Consider the following 12,746-nt stretch of genomic DNA (forward strand, 5'->3'; position numbering starts at 1 on the left):
TAATAAGCATGATTATCCGACATCTGACATGCTGAACCCGGAACAAGCCTAGAGGAACTAACAACAACTAGCTCATCAATTGGAGCATGCCCAAGAGATCCGGGAACCGCCATCCAAACACGGTCAGTACGGAACCCATGCCTAGGCCATCCATAAGTAGGCACCTTACAAGAAGGAAAAGTTAGAAGGAAACAAAGAAGACCACAAAGACAAAGGATGGAAAAAGAGTCCATACCCGAGGCTCAACAACAGCTCGCTCAACTAGAACATCCGGAAAGACAAGTGTCGAATGCGCTGACCCGTCCACCAGGGGCAATCTCCTTATAAGCTTTGATCTCACCAAGTCATCCATATAGCTCCTCTGAGACTTAATGATGGTAGCGGAGTAGCCTCAATGATCATGATAAACACCCAACAGTTGAATGTCCCGGCCATGCAACATGGAAAAGAGCGGCGCTCTAGGAATCTAACGCTCACGAGGCCCGACCTACCAGTGGAGCAGTCGCTCACCTAATAATAAAGCCCGACAGTTAGGTCAATGCATTAAGTAACGCATGCCATATCGTTCGCAAGCTCTCCAAAACTAGCTAAGTCCATGCCACCCTGACGTGAAGGGTATTCCATGACTATCGCACCTGCAAGATTACTCCGAGTAAGTATGAATCTTAAATACGATTTATGAACTTACGTGAGTTTTTCATGTTTTGTTTACATCAATCCAGGCCATGTCGTTCAGCTGACCCCTACAAGAAGATCCCAAACCTCAGGACAATGTGCGGGAGAAATCCTAGTTTCTTGACAAAGGAATGGCCGGTAAAGGACTGCGACTGAATCCAGACAGGATGTTAGTCTGAGTAGCCCAAATTGAAAAGGGGAATACATAATCGAATTAGAAAACCAGTTATCATAGAATGCACATGAAATAAGGGTCGGAAAAAAAACTCACATGAACAACAATGCCACATCCCATAGAGGCAGGACCCTCCTCGGACGACCTAAACCATACTGGTATATAAATAGGCGAGGGAAGAAGATCCCCAGTCATTAGTCAAGACCTGATCCAAATGCTCCAACGGTGGCAGAACACTGAGAGGCAGAATGACCCCGAATTGCAGAATAGGTGGTCCCCACAAATAGAACAAAAAATCTCGGGCAATCTGATCAATGTCATAACCATCCTCGGGATATGACCATAGTAGTGAGAGTACACATCGACATACCGTTGGTTACGACCCTTGGCATCCAGCACCAATCCTATCATATCAAAGATATAGTCATCCGGACCAAGGTAATCTAGAACACTGCTATGAATGGGCACCGACTGCCAGCTAAACTCCAGCCACGTTATAAACGAGAAATCTAGAGGAATGAATGTCATCTCCCCTACCGGTAAGTGAAACGCATGGGTGGTATCCATCCATCGCTCTATTAAAGCATGTAGCGAGGGATATTCGCACTTCCTCGACGCAGTAAACATGGCACAGACGAGGCGGTCGAAACCAACATCGTCTATCCTCTCCTGAATCGGAAGAGGTAAGGACTCAAACCTCAGTCAAGCCTAGTGAAAGTTACCCAACATACAAAACACGTCTCTACCCTAAAATTGTAAGAACGACAAGTTTGTCAATACCGGTAAGAGAATAGCCCAAAAGTATCCCGAAAAGTCACGCCTTTCAAGAGGTCGAGCGCCGCGACCACGTAGCCACTCTAAATGGTGGCGATACCAGTCTATTATGACGGTGGTGCCATATCAATCTAACGTCGACGCTAGTCCAGCCTATCCTTTATGGACATCCATTTTTTTATTTCCCAACCCTATTTTCGAGCAGTATTTCGAACATTCAAGTAATTGAAATATTTAGCCAAGAGAAAAATTTGAAAAAACTTACCTCAAACCGAAATCAGGTGCAAATATACCGCTCTAAGCGAAGTAGAAGCGGGACATCAGGGCCCATGTCGAGACAAATTATCTTGCACAACGTGCCTATCAAGAGCTAAGCACGGGTCTTTGAATGCCCATCATCGCAGTAATATGAAAATTAGTGGAAATAGAGAATGCCTGTAAAATTAAGAGAAAAAACAAATAAGAAAGAGAAAGTGAAAGTAGAAAGTGAATAAGGAATTTTCTTTCAAATGTATTTATGGCACCAAGCCTTCAAAAGAAAAACCCGCCCAGAGCCATAATTTTGCGCCTAAAAGAGGATATGACACCCGATCATAAGATTTCAGACTCCAGACCAGATTCTCAAATCTCTAGACATCATCCACAACAAACTATACAATTATCCTTAGAGGATAGAATCGACCTCAAGCATTCAATGGTATAGAGACACCAAGATATCCAAGATTTGCAGAATGTGACGCTGAAAACATCATAATAGTGGTCTAACCTTACATGCAAGACTCCGAACAAAGGATAATTTTATCATTAAGAAGATGTTACAGATCTTGTCGGCAATAGTTCAAACAAACTTTAGACAGTTCTGATAATTGTGAAATAATTATGGAACCGAGACATCCATGCAATAGGATGGCTCATTGGACGGTCAAGGGCGGCGTTGTCCCCTGTATAAACCTAGGAGGCACCGACCATGATAATTACCAGACATCCATGCAATAGGATGGACATTGGGGCATCCGAGGGGATGTTGTCTCCTCTACAAACCTAAAAGGTACTAGGCATGACAGTTACCAATGGCTCACGCTATTGAATCGCCCTCAAGACAGCTGAGGAGTATATCCCCATTCTATTGGGAAAACTACAGGCTGTTCAGATCTAGCGAACGACCTTTAGGCCAGCTAAGAAGTACTACTCGGGTAGACAAAAGCAGAGTAACCTGAAGCAGGGGCATGCAATTAGAACCACACACCTCAATCTGTAATTCTCAGGCTAGGGCATTACCAAACCACTAGCGAGCAAGTACTTCTAGTGGTAGACAATATCCTTATTTCTTATCGAACGACGAGCCTCGCTCTTTGACAATAATTGACCTACTTTGTCAATTCTTATCAATGAGGAGGCAAACTCTAGACAACTATTTTTCAGATAGGTAGAAAAGTGACAAGGGTCTGGAGTATCCATGATGATCTCCAAAGACATCCGTCCGGGTGACGAGCTAGTGATCCACTTGTTAGAATTCGAGTGGACTAGATTTTTATACAGCGGAAAACTTGAGGGACTCAAGTGTAATTATCAAAAATAACCTATAAAAATCCACAGGGATTGTGATATAAGTCTAAGAAATTGGACTAATTACAGTGCTTTAGAAGTTTATGGGCGGTTTTGCAAGTTTGACTGGCGAAGTTGCCCAAAACCAAACCCTAGTGGCCCTAAAAGCCTTTCAGATACTTTTAACGACCAAAATAGCCTTTTGCCACATTTTTCATGGCATACACTAATTAATACGAAATTTATAGAAAATTAACTAAAAATAGAATTTTAACCTAATTGCACTAAAAACCCTTAAAACACTACCATAGTCCAAACGACACAAACACACACATACATTTCAGTCAATCACTCTAATCAAATTTAGCTTCTACGCTTAAGATCTTCAAAGATCTTTTGCTGCAATACACTATAAGCTAGATTCTACATCCGAATCTCTAGAAAATGACCTTAAGACCCAGAACGATATGTATGAGGACCCTATTCCAGTTACTATCACATAATTGTTGTCTGATATGCATGTTGTTTATGATTCTAAATCAATATGATGCATGATTAGTATTTAAGTTATGTTCTTAATATAAATTGCCATAACTGCCATAACTACCATGATTTTCCATACTTTTCACTCTATATCCATGTTTAGGGTACTTTAATTACTGTTAAACATGTTATTTGCGTATATATGAATTTTCAGACATTTATTGATGCGTTTTCATGTGTTTTGGCATGTTTTTTTGATTGATATTAAACCGCTCTAGATCTTGGCGTTGTGGCGTGGCCACTAGAATAGACCGATGCCACTGCCATAACAGAGTGGTGCCGATGCCACATCTTATGGCGCATCCACCACTCTCAATGATGTCGTGGTTCCTCTGCCTCCAGCTTCTCTAGATCTTCGTACGAGCTTCCTGATATTCTTTTCGCGTTTTCAGGCTCATTCGGGCTCGCAATCACTCCCTATTTGAACTCATGGGATTGTAAGGTATTTTATGTAATTATGCAGTCCAATCCCAGTCAGCATCCTTCTGTCACGTCAGCGATAGAATGCATTGCCATGTCATCATTAGCTTCAAAGCCCAACTGCCAGCCCGACAACTTATAGAGGCATTTCCTGCTTCATTCGAACTGGGAATCGATTCCGGTTTATACCAATGGACACGTGTTGACCATAGGAGCGACTTTTGTGTTTTGACTAGATCCTGAATCTGGCTGTATGACAGACAAGTGACAAACAACCGCCAGACACTCCCAAAACAGGTTTAAAAATATCTCTGACCTTGTATGTATATCAACTGAAATTTGGGTATGTAAATATTGTTTATTGTTTTGAATGTATGTCCAAATATATCATTAACATGCCTAATTAGATAATCATGTTAATTTAATTATAAACTAATCAATGCACATAAAAATCCTAAGGCTGCCATGCAAACAATAATTAGTGGTTGTATAGGCATTCAAGACGGTAATTCATAAAGTTAATCTCATATTTACATCTGTTTTAGGCTTTATGCATGTAATTGGAATAAAATCCACATTTGTCAATGATGTGGTAGGAACCTTAAGATTATATGCTTGTTTAGGAGTACTTACTTCTTGTTCACCGTGTCAATCCATATCGAGTCATATGTGAGTCTAAATGTAATGCAAGTTTACATTTCTACACTTACTTGTAAGTCCTTTATTTTCTAGTTATTTACTTTTTCAGTCATTTACCTTCCAATATGCTATCTTTTAGACTTCTTACTTTGATGAGATACTATTTCTATTAGAGATATGTCTGTTAAATCGATAAAATCAATAACCCAAGTTAAGAGTTAGGTTGTGACAACAAACCCATATCTTTTGGTTTGATGCGCGTGAGATGATCTAGTCGGTAGAAAAGGTATTTCCTAGCTAAACTAGATGACGACTCTATTTTTCAAACTAAACCAGACTAAAGTTTCCATAAGCTTGAACGAGTCTGATCCTCACTCCTCTCACAGATATTATATTTTAGAATTTTGATGAATATAGAGGGCTTCATGTTGTATGTGACATTTATCAATTCCATCAAATACAACTAACAACTTTTTTCATGGTTTTTTATTCGACTTTTCCCAAACTTTTTCAATTAAAAGCAACTTCTTCATATTGGCTATCCTGGTCAAGTTTTGCTATGTTCTCATTCACAATCACCTATATACTGATATCATCACCAATCCTGAAGCATGAAGTCTTATTTTATTATGTAATTTGTCGGTGGCATGACATTCATTGCGAATTCACCATTGATCGAAAAATATGTTCTGTTGCACGTAAATCAGACGATGGAGTTTAGACAATAAATGTGTTTTTCTTTTTATTAGACATGGAAAAGCCGGTTTGAAAGTTTAACAGGTTCTTTACAATTATTTTAGTTCAAATAGGTTGATCGGAAATCCAAATTTTAGTTTTCGGTCGAACATTCGGTCATTATCTAGATTTTAAAACCATGATTGCAAAAAATTAAACTCTAGATCTTTCATTATACAGGGTTTGATATCATATCAAATAATTAAGAACAAATTGCTCGCTGGTTCTCCACATACATCATAATTCACAATTTTATCTCTCTTATTTAAAAATCAAACGACATAGCACTCCACTTTTGTTTTAGTTAACATATTAATTATTCCGTCCAATTTTGATGTTAGTCAACTAAGTTAAAAAACTTAATTAGAAAAAATATCAAAGTTCAGTTTGATCCTTAAACTTATATTTTTCATATGTATAAACAAAAAATGTATTATTATGAAATAGATAATTTCTTGAATTCAATTTAATTTTTTAACTGTCCTTTTTTATTTTTTTTAGTTTCAAAAAGTAAATAAAGTAAGAAAGTTAAAAAAAAGTTAGAAATGTAAACAAATCTAATAGGATTTATTTAATTAAGCCATTGAATCTCATAAAAATATGTTTTATTTATTTATACTTCCGTGAAAAATAAATGTCAGAACCAAATTGAATTTTTTAAGTTTAATCCTTTGATTTAATTGACCAACACCAAAATTTTTAAAGGACTAGACGTTAGCGGAAATAAAATTGAAAAAACATACCGGTTGATTTTCAAATAAAGGGAATGAAAATGTAAGTTGTGACATATGTTAGAGTTTGAAAGTATTTTTATTAATAATTTATTTGCCAAAAATTTAAATTATTGAGTGACATTTGAACAATAGTATTATTTTAAAGGGTTAATTACATATAAAATCATGACTTTGCATCAATTTTCAAAAATAACATTACTTTTAAAACGTGTCAATTATAGACACAACCTTTCATTTTTTTTCAATTTCATCACGGGCACATTTTTTAGTAAAATTTTGCTGACTTGGACAGCCGATGGGTCTGCCACGTGTCATGCCACGTCAGCAAAAATGCCACTAAAAATCGCCGATATTATTTTTGAAAATAAATGAAATGTGGTGTTTATAATTGACACGTTTCAAAGGTTATGTTATTTTTGAAATTTGATGTAAAGGTCATGATTTTATATATAATTAACCCTATTTTAAAAATATATTTTAACTAATCAAATGACTTTACCAAAGATAAAACTGTTACACCCCTTGATCTTTAAAGTTGTGGTATCAACTTTTGATGATAGATGATCTGATACCATATTAAATAACTAATTTATTCAAAAATTTAAGTTGTTGGATAAAAATTGTAGTATAATTTAAACACATTCAATTGTCGTAATTGATGCAAAAGTGATGTACAATTGTAATTTGTTTTTTCTAATATTGCAATACTCGTGGTAATCAAATGATCAACCACTTGCGTATTTAAATTGATTTGAGCAATTATTCATAATTACAATGAAAGATCAAAATTATAAATACCTGTCAAAATTTGGATTTTTATTTTAAACCATTTGGCTTAAGTTTTTGGAGGTTTAAGTTTAGGCTTAAATCAATTGTAAAATTGTTAGGTCAATGCACATAGCAACACCGAGACCTTTGTGTCGTGATGATCCCATGGACTAGATTTGCTCCAAAATCAATTTGACAATTGGTGATAAAAGAATTTGTGGTTAGCAAATCAATTTTGGTTAATATTTTTTTTTTGTTCTCTAACCCAATTTTAGTGTAGTTATGTAAAATAGAGTTGATGTTAGAGTGGGCACCATGCTAGAATTATCTCCATGTGGAATTTGATGCATTTCTTCTTCAGGATAACTTGGGTTTGCTTGCAATTTTAATATACTTGATTTTCAGAATCTCTTAGAAAGTGAATTTAACAATGTTTTGAGGCAAAAATTAGGGGTTCAGTAGATTATGAAGAGTAAATTGTAAAAAAAAAAAACTCTTTAAAACTTTTTGCTCTTTCTTCTCTCTATAAAACATTCTTTGTTTTCATCTTTTTAAAAAATAGGAGAAGATGATTTTTTCGGCGTTAGCCGAAATATTATCATCTTCTCTCTGTCCATAATACTACATACTATAGATATTTAAAATTTCCTATTCAATAAAGTCTTTGTTAAGAGGTTTATGTTAGATTTGTGTTTTTTTATCACATTTGAATAATTTATATGGCCATTTATCCTCTTATGTTTGATTTTGTTAGATCTTTCAAGAAATTTAGCGTTCGTTCGGATTTTAGGTTTAAATTTTTATAAATCTAACAAAACTAAGAGGTTTGTAGATCTATTTTTCTAAAATGTTATTGAAGATGAAAATCAAAAATACTAGACTCCATCAGATAGAGAGGATTGCTTGTCAATTCGGAAGAAGAATTATCCAATTACCCCGTCCAATGAAAACGTAGTTCATCGTTGAGTTAATTTTTCGGGATCCATGTTAAAGATTTTCTTACTTTCGATTAATTTTTTTGCTCATCTTGAATTGATATTTAGTATTTAGTATTTTAATTTTGAAATCATATTTTGCCCTTTATAATATAGCTTTCATTATTTGTACCTTCATCTTATTAAATGAATTCTACCTTTGGAAAAAAGAAGAAGAATAAATTGTAATTTTATTCATCCATTTGTTTTTATCTCTAAATCACTAATGTATTACGGGAAAGACTAAATAGTTGACTAACACCAAAAATAGACGTAAGGATTAAATAGTTGTCAAAATCAAAGGTGAAGAGTTAAATCGTTTGATTTTCAAGTAAGAGATACGAAAGTGTGAATTATAACAAATATGAGAAATTTTAAAATATGTTGCTCTAATTTTTTTATTTTTTTTCTACTACGAACTGTGAAGTTAAAATTGGAAGGCATATGGCCTAGAGGAGGTAGGGTAAAGGACCATGTAGTATTGGCAAGTTGTTAGAGAAAGGTACAAATAGTCATTGAATTTGAGGTTGATAGATATCCGTAAAAGTTACAATCTCATTAAAATTATTGTTAGAATGTCCCAAACTTATGAAAGCTACTCTCAAGTTATTGTTATAATTTATGTCCATAACTCTCTACCTATATATTAATTCTGAATGTTTGCACTTTATGCAAAAAAAGCAAAGAATTGTTTTATGTTATATATTAAGGGCACTTGATATTTTATAGGGTATCTAATTCTCTTGGCATCCAAATTATTACATTATTGCATTTTGATGATCAAATATTATTTTATTTTATTTTGATTATTAAATTTTAATTTAATTTCAACAAACGTTTTCCAATCAAAATACATATTAGTCGAATTTTGCTTATTTTTGCCATGTGGCAATCAAATTTAACTTGCTTTTCTTATGAAAGATTGTCACGTATACATAATTTCATTTCATCAAAGAATTTTTAGAGTAAATTACTTGCTCAGTTTTCAAGCAAAAAAAGTAAAATTCAATTGTCAAATATAGATTTTGGCCAAATTATCTTCCGTTGAAACAAAACTAAGGTTTGGCAATCAAATTTAAATTAATCAAAGTTTTGCCATCAAATTGAAAAACGGTGATAATTTGGGTACCTCCACAATCAATTATCCATCTTTTATAGCATGTAAAAACAATGAACCATGAGTTTGAGTCACTTTGCGCACAAACCATATCAGTAATCTCTTTTTGATTAAATTGTACCATAATTTTAAGACCTAATGGTAAAAAAGACCCAAACCTTTACGACTTATTGCAATTATATCCAAACCTTTTAATTTTTGCAATAATATCCAAATTACATTTTTTTTTGCAATAATATCCAAATTGCATTTTTTTGTAGCAATAATAGTCAAATTAATGGCTAAACTTGTTGTTTTCAATTAAGATATTAGGCTATTATTATGTTTTGATGTATAATAATATAGTAAAAATTCCAAAAAATGGCAAAAAACTCAAAAAAATTCACATAAAAAGTGCAATTTGGATATTATTGCAACAAAATAATGCAATTTGGATATTATTGTAAAAATTAAAAGGTTTGGATATAATTGCAACAAGTCGTAAAGGTTTGATTTTTTTTGCCATTAAGCCTAATTTTAATTCATTTGCGCATAAACAAGGCTAATTCTTTAGAACGTGAAAATAGAGTTCTCAAATAAAGTTTAAAATAAAAAAATAAGTAAAACCAATTGAACCAACCACACAATAAAAAATAATAATGTAATAATTATATTTATGTAAACCAAATATACCATACAAATAAAATAAAATAATATGCAACAATAATAATATGTAAGTAGGTTGGGACTGGATGAAATGTATCGAATTAGAGGCTAGGGCTAGTATTGGTCTAAGAGGATAAGAAAATTAATGGAAGTGGTAGTCTCATGTCTCCTTCATTACTTAAATTCGAATCAAGCAATTAAACATCTTCATTTTTGGCTCTTGGAATTTTTATTAAATTAATATTAAATTAAGACTATGGACATTCTTAATTAATGTCACTACTACATGATGCCAGTCATCCCAAGATGGACCAGTTTTCTTTTCAAAATAAAATAAATCATCAATCAATAAATAAATACATAAGATATTCTCTGAAGATTTCATATCCGAATCTTTTTTATATAATAAACACAAGAAAAATAGTAGATGAAATGAATTTTTATTTAATGTTGCACAATTTATTTATTTTTATTTTTATCTTTAAACTGAGAAATGCACATTTATCACATTAATATAAGGACAGATTATTTTTAAAATTTAAAACTCAGCATTTTTTATTAATTGAACGGAAACGGACACCGGAGAACGGCTTTGCCCCAAAGACAGAAAACAAAAACATAGAAAAACATGTAAATAATAAAAATATAGGAAGACATTTATAAATATTAAAATTATAAAATTCTTTTTATATTAAAATTTACTTATAAATAATATATATTATACCAAAAAATTACTATTACATTATATAAAATAAATCATTTATATATAAGTGTAATTAGATTTTTTTAAAAGAAGAAAAGTTTTTGTTTTTTGTTTGTTTTAATAATTGGAAAAGAGAGAACGCTTGTGGGAGGAATTGAATCCACAATTTAGCAGTTTGCTGCCCGACAGTTATAATTTGAGTTATAGCTTATTAATATTAAATTATTTTGATTAATGTGAATAATAAAGTTTATTGGATGTATATTACTTTTTAAGTAACTAGTTAAAAGAATTAATACAATTTTTCAAGATTTTTCTAGAAAACGTGTATCTAATATTTATTATTTATAGAAACGGCCCAAATTGAAAGCTTTTTTTTTTATGATTATGACCAAAATTTTAAATTTTATTTTCTAATTTTTTTATCAATTAAGACTAAATATTCATATTGATTATTTTTAGAAGTTGGATAAAAAAATTAAAATTTGGAGAAAATGACATAACTATACCTAAAACGCCAAAAGTTTTTAAAAATGCTAAAATTCCTAAAACATTACATCAGCACATAAAAAGAATGACATATTACAACATGTACGTAGCTGAGCATGCCACGTCGCAAGGAAAGAGAGAGAGACCACAACTTAAAAACACACGGAGAGAATCACGTGATACCTTATGTGTCCAACCAATAGATGCCACATATACAAAACTCTAACAACGAAAAAGATTTGATTCTCTCAAATCAAAAAAAATTCTCACAAATCTGAATCAAAAAACACGCGATTTTTTTACCTTCTTCACATTTACAATCTTCTACAAATATGAACCACCATTGATTATAAACAAAGAAATCTCAGACCTCAAAAACTGGTAAGTTCTTACAACTATTTTAATTTGTATATAGATGGAATCTAATTTGTATCTTATAACACTAACAGATCTGTATCTCGTTTGTATTTAGATGGAATCTCTACTTGTTATGGTCCAACACAGTGAACAATGGATTGAAGAAAATACATATGCAGATTTTCAAGTTATTGGAATCATGATACCAAAAGATTCATCATATTTGGATATGTTGGATCAAATATCAAATGAGCTGAAATTGAATCTATAAGAACAGAGAATTGAGGTCAAGTATCAAGTTAAGAATCAGTATCCACCGTTAAAGATTACTGATGATTCGAGCTTCAAATTTTACATGGAAATCAAAAAAAATGTAAACAGACTTTACCATGTACCCTCTTTGCATAGATGTTCATAGTGATACACTACTGATACAAGCAACCCAACAGAGTTCAAGAAGTATATATACAAGTATTTCATATTCAGATTATACTAACAATCATCAATTTACAAAGATGGAATCAGATACACCTACGATACATCTACCATACAGTGGTGATACCTTTTCAGAAATAAGAAAATATGCTACTCTACTTGCAAAGGACAGTGTTGTAACAAGCAGTATGAAGGAAAAAGAAATGGTAACTGATAGGAGTAAAATACTCCTATATCTAGAGTCGTTTTCATTACGTTTTGATACATTTTAGCACGTATTTTGAGGTGTTTTGGTGCCTTATCGTATGTGTATGCATTTCAGGAGCATTGGAACGTAATGGAGACTATTTGGCCCAAAAAGAGGAAAGAACCGGCAAAGAATCAATTCGGCAAAGTCTTGGAGCAAGAAAACGGCGAAGCAGCATTTTTAAAGGAGGTCACGATCTGGACCTTGAGTGTCACGATCTGGACCAGGCATGAAAATGGTACCGAGAGAAATGCTCTAAGGAAGGTCACGATCTGGACCAGTGCAAAATTAATTCTCAGCTTTCAAATTTCAAAGGCTCAAGACTTAGGCCCACTTCCTTATTTGGCCAAACACTCTTGTAATATGTTGTCTTTTATTACCTTTCTAGGAGTACTATAAAAACAACTTTATCTCTTCTTTTAGGGTATGTCTCATCAGTGTAGGAGACATCAATTCTTAGTGTAGTTGTAATTCCTTTTTTCTCTCTTCTTTTAGAATAAGATCTTCATTGTTCTTGGTGTTCTTCATTTAATTTCCAGATTTTGTAATTTGGGTTTTATCTCCATTAATGCAACCTTTTGGTTTTCCATCTTCATTATCTTGTTTATGATATGTCTTCCCTTCTTGCTTAAGGTAATTACTTCTATCTCTTTAATGCTTTATTGTTCTAGTTGTTTGATTGATGTTGATTTAGCCATGGTTGGCTAAAACCCCTTATTTGGGGGTTGATATGAATCCTAGTTAATGCATGATTGGGTTAGGGTTTGGGTT

Source organism: Mercurialis annua, linkage group LG3, assembly GCF_937616625.2.
Source record: "Mercurialis annua linkage group LG3, ddMerAnnu1.2, whole genome shotgun sequence".
NCBI classification, from domain to species: domain Eukaryota; kingdom Viridiplantae; phylum Streptophyta; class Magnoliopsida; order Malpighiales; family Euphorbiaceae; genus Mercurialis; species Mercurialis annua.